This window comes from Bos javanicus, chromosome 29 (genome assembly GCF_032452875.1).
Source record: "Bos javanicus breed banteng chromosome 29, ARS-OSU_banteng_1.0, whole genome shotgun sequence".
NCBI lineage: Eukaryota > Metazoa > Chordata > Mammalia > Artiodactyla > Bovidae > Bos > Bos javanicus.
The window spans coordinates 24,987,234-24,998,708 of record NC_083896.1 but is presented as its reverse complement, the minus strand read 5'-3'; the positions used below and the strand labels follow the sequence as shown (position 1 = coordinate 24,998,708).

Below are 11,475 nucleotides of genomic sequence, written 5' to 3'. Positions count from 1 at the left end.
ATGCCGTTTGACCTGGGCCCACGGGGTTTTGTGCGTCCTGCCATTCATTGTAATGTCGTTATCTTCGAGTTTATTTCAGAGAAGTCATTTGCATCCTCTCTCCCAGAACGGGGTTTTCTGTCTGTTTCTCTTTCTGGGGAAAAGAGAGAATCGGAGGCTCGGATTGGGGTGAAGGCCCTCGTCTGTGCCGCGGGCGCACCGCTCGCCTGGGGAGGCCTCGGCAGAGGGAGCCGGGGCTCCCGGGGCCTCCTGGCCAAAGCTGTCCGAGCCTCCCTGGGCAGGCAGAAAGGACTCCTGGAACCCGTCTGGGGTTTCCACCCCACCCCTACTCCCGGGGGCCATGGAGAGAGGGCGGTCCCTACCCCACGCTCGGAGCTCTCTGGCCGCTGCGCGCCCTCTCCAAAGTGGGTCTCACCGCGAGCGCCAGCCCGGGTAGGCACAGGCCACCAGTGGGGAGGTGAAGGGTCTGCAAAGTAAAGAGTGACTTCAGATTCCTTGCCCTCCTAAAAGACAACGAACGTGGCTTCGGGAAGACTGGGACCCCAAGTTCACACTTTTTGCCAGAGTTCAAAGCCGTGGAGCTCCCAACGGGAGCTACCAACCAAGAGCGCTTTGCAAGTTGGCGGGCTGGCGGGCTGCGGCGGCATCGGAATCAGCACCCGCCTCCTGGCTTCTAGAGCCCCGGGGCAAAAGGAGGAGCTGACGGGCGAGGCAAAGGAGGAGAGCAGCGAGGCTCGGGCTGAAAGAGCTTTCCTGCCGCCCCAGCTCTTTAGGCGAGTCGCTCTATTAAGACACCTCTAAGGGGTTCACCTTCAGAATAGGCCACAAGGAGCTACCGGCTGCCCCAGCCCTTTCTAGCGTCTCCCCCCACCCTTCATTCCTTTCACACACACTCTCCCCCGTTTTCCTTGAAAATCCTTCTATTGTGCCAATCAAGCAGATGGTTTGCAGGAAATATAGCTTGGCCTCGCTGACCGAAACTAATTTTAACTAGCTTTCCAAGCCCGAAAGGTTTGTTTTGCTCTTACAAAATAGCCCCCAAAACAGCTGGCAAGGGTGAATTAAACCCATTAAAGACACATTTATAAGAAATTATATTCACTTAGATTGCCTGAACCCCCTTGTGCAGCCTAAGAGGGGAGATGAGCGCATTTAAATGAAAATGTTGCTGAATGCTCCCCTCCTTAACGTAGCCTGAAAGTCTCAAAAACATTTTACTAAATAGATTAACTTGACTATTGTCTTGCATCACATTTATCAGCTTCATTAAGTGAATAGCTGAACAAATATATTACGCATGCATGAAAAGCTCTTTTTCCAAGAGCCTCATTGTATCCTCAGCCCTGACAGGTGGTTAACTGTGTGTTGTGTTTTTTTGTGGGTTTTTTTTGTGTGTGTGTGTGTTTTCTTTTTTTTTTTTCCAAACCCAAAGAAAGGGGATCTCTTTAGAACAGAGCTGTGCTCAGGCCCGGCTTGGCGGGAGTTTAACTCTCTACTTGGGCCCTGCAGCCAAGCCATAGTAGCACCATGAAATGTTGACAGAGGCGATCTGTGCCCATTCAAGATAATGAAAATGAAATTTTGGTGAGCTGAGCCTTGAGTGCTTTTTCTCTCCATTACTCCAACCTCCTTGTCTCGGAAATTAATTTTATAATGCTTCTTTTCAAAGCTGATGTCTCCTCCCCCCACCCCCATTAAAAGTAAATTGCTTTTGCCTTTCCTTGATTAACTGGCTCTCAGAAGACAGCGGGGTTAAATATCCTTTTAACTTACATTTGGATCCGTTTCACTTTACTGTGTGTCTTGGGGGAAAGTCCTTGTCTCCTGGGCCTAGGTGTCCCTGTGTGGGAAACCAGTGATTGCCTTAGAAAGCTTTCTAAGGTCCCTTTCATGTCTGATCTTCTAAGGTTTAAAAACTCTGCTCTTTGTCACCCCACTGCAGGCCTCAGCTCTGCAGGGAGGACCCGGGAGACTGCATAGACTGCATTTCCGGGCACCAGGGGCAAGGCCTGAGGGGAGGGAAGAATCGTGGAGGGAGCTAGAGGCTGTAGGGCAGATCGACTTGGCTTCTGCTCCTCAGGTCTCTGATCTGGAGATCCTCTAAGAGCCCTTAGGCTAATGGGCCCTTGCACCCCACCCACGATCTCACCCTAGTGGCTCCCAGTGCACACTTCTCTTCTACCCTGATTCTGCAAAGAGGTGTGCCCCAACGCCAGGGGTAAACCAGGAGGTGACCCTCCCTGGCTTGGCTCCTGGGTCCTGGGCGGTGCATATTTCAGCCTAATTACTCCTTGCGCCCCCCTCTCCATGAACCATTTCCTCACAGCCCCCACCCTAGCGTCCCCACCCCCCCACCTCTTTCTCCTTATCTCAAGCTGAACTATTGACTTCCTGTCCCAGAATCTTTCTGGATAAAGAGGCTGAAGTTGGCCTACAGGCACACCGGGTAGAAAATCATACAGGATCTTTCTCTCTGGACCTGAAAGGGCCACTTTTGTCAATGGTGGGACAGAGAAGAGAGAGAATATGAAATGTACTCTGTTCTTCCTTCCAGGCCCAAGGACTCATGGCTGGGGAGCAGGTGCCTCTTGGGGAGGCTGGGTTTGTGTTGGGGGTGGGGTGGGGTGGGATGGGTGGAGGTGGCCCCGAGGGAGTTGGAGGTTTAGTTGGTTGGGTGGCAGATCCCAGAAAAGTGAACGGGATTGCCCTCCACTACACGCACTTGGAGAACAGAGGACTCTGAGAAGACGGGTCTTGTTTATGTGGAGTGGCTGTGAGAAATAGATGCTGCCTGGTTTGCACCAATCTTTCAAGCTCTCTCTCCCTCTGGGGAGCTTGTTGCCTTAATATTAAACCTTAGTCCAACGTTTAAGAACAAGGGACAAAGATTTTTGCCAATGGATTGAGACTCTCTTTCCTAAACCAGAATCTTGCTTCACTTTCTCCTTTCTTTTTTCTCTCTTCATGTTAAAAAATCAGAAGCTGTGTTCTCAAGTATAGAAGGAAGCGGAGTCATTGTAGATCTAGGGCCAGCTGGTTAGAGAAGGTGGGGGCAGGGGGAGGAGAGGGAACATCCTTGGCTAAACGTTTTGAACTCTTCAACTCATCTTTGAAATTTAGAGACTGCCCCTTGGGGGAAAGAGGTCTTTTTTTTTTTTTTTTTAAATCTATATGTCCATGGGAGGATTAGAGGTAAGACTTCCAGTTCTTTATAATGTGAAAGTTAATTTTAAAAATTATTTTTCTTCTGACAAATAGGGAGTCTTGCTTTGGTCAGAGGAGGGAACTGTCAGATAGAGAAGCTGTTGGAACCATGAGTCAATACTTAAGAGGGAAGTATTCTGTAGTTTGTGGGACTCTTACGTTGCTGGAGGTTTACTTGCCTGAGGCTGAGGTGGTTTACAGGTTATTGCAGGAAAGGGAGAAGGAAAAGTACCCCCAAGACTTTTGCTTGCTCTGCAGTTCTGCTCAATCAGTTTAGGGAAGTTGGAGGGAGGCATGAGAGAATGTGACATTCCTCTTACATGGGGAAGGGATGGAGGAAAATAGTCTTACTTTAGGTATTACCTATATTGCACAAGGGCCTAACTGGCAGCTGCCACCTGCCGGAGGAAAATCAGAACATTCTCTAGCCTGCTCACCCTCCTCCATGACCAACTTTCCCCTCCAACTGCAGAGAGAAGATAGTCATCAGACAGAAATGCCTTCCATTTCCTTCCCCCTGGTTTACTCTCCATTCTATTCACATCTCCTGCCTCCTTAGAATTAGTTATTTAATAAATAAATATTAGTTATTTAATAAATAAATATTGATTATTTAATCCCTGTTTGCCCTTCCAAATCTACCTCCTACTCCTTCTCCCTCTGCTTTTGCCCTAAGAGACTAGCAAAATGAATCTAGGTATCTTGCTGGTTGGTTTCATTTGTTATTGTTCAGTCACTCAGTCATGTCCAACTCTTTGCAACCCATGGACTGCAGCACACCAGGCTTCCCTGTCCATCACCAACTCCCAGAGCTTGGTCAAACTCATGTCTATTGAGTCAGTGATGCCATCCAACCATCTCATCCTTTGTTGTCCTCTTCTCCTCCTGCCTTCAATCTTTCCCAGTATCAGGGTCTTTTCTAATGAGTCGACTCTTCATATCAGGTGGCCTAAGTATTGGAGTATTGGAGCTTTAGCTTCAGCATCAGTCCTTCAAATGAATATTCAGGACTGATTTCCTTTAGGATTGATTTGTTTGATCTTGCTGTCCAAGGGACTCTCAAGAGTCTTCTCCAACACCACAGCTCAAAAGCATCAATTCTTCCGCACTCGGTCTTCTTTATGGGCCAATTCTCACTTCCATACATGACTACTGGAAAAACCATAGGTTTGACTAGATGGACCTTTGTTGGCAAAGTAATGTCTCTGCTTCTTAATACACTGTCTAGATTTGTCATTGCTTTTCTTTCAAGGAACAAGCGTCTTTTTTATTTCATAACTGCAGTCACCATCTGCAGTGATTTTGGAGTCCAAGAAAATAAAGTCTGTCACTGTTTCCATTGTTTCCCCATCTGTTTGCCATGATGTGATGGGACCAGATGCCATGATCTTCATGTTTTGAATGTTGAGTTTTAAGTCAGCTTTTCCACTTTCCTCTTTAACCTTCATCAAGAGGCTTTTATTCCTCTTCACTTTCTGCCATAAGTGTGGTATCATCTGTGTATCTGAGGTTATTGGTATTGCTCCTGGCAATCTTGATTCCAGCTTGTGCTGGCATTTCACATGATGTACTCTGCATTCAAGTTAAATAAGTAAAGTGACAATATACAGCCTTGACATACTCCTTTCTCAATTTTGAACCAGTCCATTGTTCCATGTCCAGTTCTAAATGCTGCTTCTTGACCTGCATACAGGTTTCTCAGGAGGCAGGTAAGGTGGTCTGGTATTCCCATCTCTTTCAGAATTTTCCACAGTTTGTTGTGATTCACACAATCAAAGGTTTTAGTGTACTCAATAAAGCAGAAGTAGATGTTTTTCTGGAATTCCCTTGCTTTTTCTATGATCCAATGGTTGGCAATTTTATCTCTGGTTCTTCTGCCTTTTCTAAATCCAGCTTGAATATCTTGAAATTCTCAGTTCACATACTGTTGAAGCCTAGCTTGGAGAATTTTGAGCATTACTTTGCTAGCATGTGAAACGAACGCATTGTGCAGTGGTTTGAACATTCTTTGGCATTGCCCTTCTTTGGGATTGGAATGAAAACTGATCTTTTCCAGTCCTGTGGCCACTACTGAGTTTTCCATATTTGCTGGCATACTGAGTGCAGCACTTTCACAGCATCATCTTTTAGGATTTGAAATAGCTCAGCTGGAATTCCATCACCTCCACTAGCTTTGTTCATGGTCATGCTTCCTAAGACTCAAGATGTCTGGCTCTAGGTGAGTGATCACACTATTGTGGTTATCTGGGTCATTAAGATCTTTTTTGTATAGTTTGTGTATTCTTGCCACCTCTTCTTAATATCTTCTGCATCTGTTAGGTTTCAAGGGATTAGCTCTGATAGAGTGCTTGAAGAACTATGGTCGGAGGTTCGTGACATTGTACAGGAGGTGGTGATCGAAACCATCCCCAAGAAAAAGAACTGCAAAAAGGCAAAATGGCTGTCTGAGGAGGCCTTACAAATAGCTGAAAAAAGAAGAGAAGCAAAAGGCAAAGGAGAAAAGGAAAGATATACCTGTTTGAATGCAGAGTTCCAAAGTATAGCAAGAAGAGATAAGAAAGCCTTCCTAATTGAACAATGCAAAGAGATAGAGGAAAACAATAGAATGGGAAAGATTAGAGATTTCTTCGAGAAAATTAGAGATCCAAGGGAACATTTCATGCAAAGATGGACACAATAAAGGACAGAAACAGAACGGTTTCAGTTAGTGGGAGCCAATGGCACCAACTCAAGGATAGCAGAGAAAGGTTGGGATATTTCTTCCTCCCACTCCCTTCTTGGTTTTTGTTGCATTTTTGTGAGTAACTGTAACTGCAGCTCCCAAGTTCACCAAGCCCTGGCAATATTGTCTTGTCGACCTCCTGACCTTTCAGACATAAGGATATAATGGGATATAATGGCTTCACACTGTTGCTAGGCTTTGGGTGCAGTAGTACCTCTTGCTTATTCCCTTAACCCTGTCTGCACTTCTGTAAGTGGCTCCTTCATTGGAAATGCTTGCTGCCGAACTCCTGACTGAACCTTGTTCTTCATTGTCCTTTCTGTCTATAGTTTCAATCTCCCCTTCACCACAGGTTCTTTCAAACTGTGCTTTTTCAAAAGGACCCTCCCTTGGCCTTATATCCATTTTTAATTATATCTCCTTACAGACTTCCTCTAACTTTTGTGAGGCCTGAGACAAAACTATAGATGGAAGCCTGTGGCCCACCCTACTTCATTTCCCACTCTGACTCCATCCTACATCAGGAAGGTCCTGCACCCCAGAGTCTGCACCCCTGGTCCGCATATCCACACCCCCTGCACCTCTCTCCAAAGACATGTGGTTCATGTCTCAGGTTCAGGGAGAGGCACCCTAGTGACATCGTCCACCCATGGGAAGATAGACCTAGGAAAAGACTTGTGTCGGCTTTGAAAAGAGATTTGGTTCCATTTGGACAATGAATTCCAGACCCTAGAAGGGAGCATATAGGCTGTGGGTGAGCTTGTCCCCTTGGTCATGTGGACATGGGTGGAGCTGGAAGGAAGCCAGACTGGGGCCATCTCTAAAGTTCAGGGCTCAGTTTGAGCTCCCTGTTTGTTCAGGTTGAAGCATGGTACTTCTTTTACAACCAGACTTTCTGAGAGTAATGCCTAATCTTGCTTCCTTCCATTCTTGCCACCCCTATGACCTTTCTTCACCTGCCGCCACTCCATTCCACTGAGGTGGATTTGTCGGTGTCCCTGATGCCCTCCCTGCTGGCAGTCAATGATCTTTTCTTATTCAGTGTGGCCTCAGTATTTGTCACTGAGGACCTCTCCCTTCTGGCTTCATGATCTTCTTTTTTCCTCCTCAGACTGTTCCTTCTTGCTCTGTTCATGAACTCTCATTTTCTCCTCTAAGCCCTTAGATGGTAGCATTACTCTGGGTTCTGCCTTCGGCTCTTCCCCAGACAGTTACTGAAATTTTACTCATTACTTATTTTGTCCCTACTGAGCACTTGCCTAAGTATGTCCCACTCTCACAAACCACAGTGCCTTTGGGCTTGAGGATCCTTCTAGACTCTCATCACCTGGCTGACTTCCATTCATTGGGAAAGATTTGGCTTGAGCTTCACCTCCTCTGTGATCCTCCTCTGATGTACTCTGAGGTCCATGCCCCTTGGATATTTTCTTGTAGTACCTAACACCTTTATTACTGCATTTATTACCCTCTATTTAGAGTTGCCAGAAAAAAAGTATTGGAGGTACAGTTACATTTGAATCTCAAGCAAATATTATTTTAGTGCAAGTATGTCCCAAATATTGTGTGGGATACACTTATACTAAAAATTGTTTATCAGAAATTCAAATTTAACTGGATATTCTGAATTTTTATTTGCTGGCAACTATACCTGTTGGAGTAATTTGTGGGTTTGTTTCTCCTGTAGACCATGAACTCCTTGAGGGTAGGCACCATGTTCTTTGACTCTGTGTCCTAATGCCTGGCACGTGGCAGGCATTCAGAGAATATGTGCAGAGTGATAAAATCTTCAAGTTCCGTGAGCACTCACCTGCCTCATTTCAAAGGGCCTTTTCCTGCTTAAAATTCAGTGTGGTTAGTTCACTGATCTCTCTTCTAACCTCTTCTGCTGCTGCTGCTGCTGCTGCTAAGTCGCTTCAGTTGTGTCCGACTCTGTGCGACCCCATAGACGGCAGCTCACCAGGCTCCGCCGTCCCTGGGATTCTCCAGGCAAGAACACTGGAGTGGGTTGCCATTTCCTTCTCCAATGCATGAAAGTGAAAAGTGAAAGTGAAGTCGCTCAGTCGTGTCTGACTCTTCGTGACCCCATGGACTGCAGCCTACCAGGCTCCTCTGTCCATGGGATTTTCCAGGCAAGAGTACTGGAGTGGGGTTCCAGTGCCTTCTCCGTCTAACCTCTTCTAAAGTCTAATTATTAGCTCTTCATTTTGTGTTGTTGGGTTCTCTAGATGGTAACCAAATGGGATAGCTCCCAGGTTTTCTCAAAGACTGTGTGATTTTCATCTATAACTCCTAGGGCAGTTCTCTTTGCTTATTTGAATGATTAGCTGATGACTTCTACTGGCATTGTTAGTCATTATTAGATATTACTAGCTAATATGCTTAATTGACTACGTTTACAGAGAGTCAACTTCCACAGCACAGGAACCAAGCTCAGATGAACACAAATACACTAACTCTTGATCTCACAGCATTAAATTAAGTAAATGTTTAATTTTTGCAGTGTAAGTAATGAATGCTCTGGCACATCCCCACCCAGACCTTAGGGAAGTATAAATATTTATGTTATATAAATATGTATATATATATTAATATATACACAAATATGTATGTATTAATATAAATATATATGTTAATGAACTCATCACTAAGAGAAATTCTGTTGTTCAGAAAGCAAAAAATTGCTTTAAAAACTGGTGCCTGTCAGCTAATCTTTATGTCTTAGGTATAAAATCTGCTGACATAAGACAGAAAGTCAACACAGGTATGGGCATCAGAATTGGTTAATTATGGTGGAAAGGGAGTTAAAAGAAAGCAGGAAGTTCAGAGAAGATGCAGAGATGTCCAACTTATCAGAAAAGAAAGTCAGAGTGTAGAACTAGAGTACCCTGTCCAATTCAGTAGCCACCAGCCATGTGGGACTATTTAAATTCAAATTAGCTAAATACATAAAGAATTTAAATAAAAATAAAAATTAAATTAAAATTTGAACACAAATTTAAACAATTTTATTAGAGTATAACTGATTGACAGTGTTGTGTTAGTTTCAGATGTACAGCAAAGTGAATCAGATTACATATGCATGCAGGCGTGCATGCTCAGTCATTCAGCAGTGTCCGACTCTTTGCAACCCTATGGCCTGAAGCTCACCAGGCTCTTCTGTCCTTGGGCTTCTCCAGGCAAGAATACTGGAGTGGGTTGCTGTGCCCTCTTCCAAGGGATCTTCCCGACTCAGGGATCGAAACCGCATCTCCTGCATTGCAGGCAGATTCTTAACTGCTGAGCCACCGGGGAAGCCCATACATGTGTATCTGTCCACTCATTTTTAGGTTCTTTTCCCATAGAGGCCACTCTAGAGTATTGAGTAGAGTTCTCTGTGCTATACAGTAGGTCCTTATTAGTCATCTATTTTATATACCGTAGTGTGTATGCGTTAGTCCCAATCTTCCAATTTATCCCTCCCCACCTCTTACTCCTGGTGACCAGATGTTTGTTTTCTACATCTGTAGCTCTATGTCTATTTTGTATATAAGTTCATCTGTACCCTTTTTGTTTTAGAGTTCACATATAAATGATATCATATATTTGTTTTTCTCTGTCTGACTTACTTCACTCAGTATGATCATCTCTAGGTCCATCGTGTGTTACTGAAAATGGCATTATTTCATTCCTTTTTATGACTTAATATTCCAGGGCATATATTATGACATCTTCTTTATCAGTTTCTCTGTTGATGGACATTTAGATTGCTTCCATGTCCTGGCTATTGTAAGTAAGTGCTGCAGTAAACCTTGGGATGCATGTATATTTTCAAATTATGATTTTCTCCAGATATATGCCCCAAAAGTGTGGCTGCTGGATCATATGGTAGCCCTAGTTTTAGTTTAAGGAACCTCCATACTATTCTCCATAGTGGCTGCACCAATTTACATCCCATCAACAGTGTAGAAGGGTTCCCTTTTCTCCACACTCTCTCCAGCATTTTTTGTTTATAGAGTTTTTGATGGTGGCCTTTCTGACCAGGATGAGGTGATACCTCATTGTAGTTTTGACTTGCATTTCTCAAATAATTAGTGATGTTGAAGATCTTTTCATTTGCCTCTCTTGGCCATCTGGATGTCTTCTTTGGAGAAATGTCTATTAGATTTTCCTCCCACTTTTTGATTGTGCTATTTTTTAAAAAATATTGAGTGACATGAGCTATTTATATATTTTGCTTCATTTGCAAATATTTTCTCCCATTTGGAGGTTTACCTTTTTGTTTTCTTTATAGTTTCCTTTGTTGTGCAAAAGCTTTTAAGTTTAGTTAGGTCCCATTTGCTTTTTTTTTTTTTTTTTCATTAGTCTAGGAGATTGGTTGAAGAAGGTCTTGCTACAGTTTATGTCAAAGAATGTTCTGCCTGTTTTCCTCTAAGAGTTTTATAGTATCTCGTCTTACACTTAGGTGTTTAATCCATTTCAAGTTTATTTTTGTGTATTATGTTAGAGAGTATTCTTATTTCATTCATTTACATGTAGCTATTCCGTTTTCTCAGCAACAGTTATTGAAGAGACTGTCATTTCTCCATTGTATATTCTTGCCTCCTTCGGCATAGGTCAGGTGACCATAGATGCATGAGTTTCTCTCTGGACTTTCTATCTATCCTGTTCCACTGACCTGTATTTCCTTTTTTGTGCCAGTACCATAGTGTTTTGATTACTTTAGTTTGTAATGTAGTCTGAAGTCAGGGAGCCTAATTCCTCCAGCTCTATTTTTCTTTCTCAAGATTGCATTGGCTATTCATGGTCCTTTGAGTTTTCATACGAATTGTAAATTTTTTGTTCTAATTCTATGAAAAATGCCATTGGCAATTGGGGATTGCACTGAATCTGTAGATTGCTTGGGGTAATATAGTCATTTTCATAATACTGATTATTCCAATCCAAGGACATGGTGTATCCATCTGTTTGTGCCACCTTTTATTTCTTTCATCAGTATCTTATAGTTTTCTGAGTACAGGTCTTTGGCTCCTTAGGTAGGTTTATTACTATGAATTTTATTCTTTTTGATGAGGTGATAAATGAGATTATTCCCTTAATTTTTCTTTCTGATCTTTTATTGTTAGTGTATAGGCATGCAAGAGATTTCTGTGTATTAATTTTGTATCCTGCAACTTTACCAAATTCACTGATAAGCTCCAGTAGGTTTCTAGTAGCATCTTTAGGATTTTCTATGTATAGTATCATGTCATCTGCAAGCAGTGACAGTTTTACTTCTTCTTTTCCAATTTGAATTCCTTTTCTTTCTTTTTCTTCTCTGATTGCCATGACTAGGACTTCCAGAACCATTATATGTTGAATAATAATGGAGAGAGTGGATATCCTTGTCTTGTTCCTGATCTTGGAGGAAATGCTTTCAATTTTTCACACTTGAGAATGATGTTTTTGCTGTGGGTTTGTCATGTATGGCCTTTATTATGTTGAGGTACGTTCCCTCTATGCCCACTTTCTGGAGAGTTTTTATCATAAATGGATATTGAATTTTGTCAAAAGCTTTTTCTGTATCTATTGAG

At 43.2% G+C, this 11,475-nt stretch overlaps 1 pseudogene; it reads left to right on the top strand.

Annotated features, from left to right (window-relative positions):
• Positions 1-11,475, top strand: part of LOC133240935 (uncharacterized) — a 56,346-nt pseudogene continuing 44,871 nt past the window's right edge.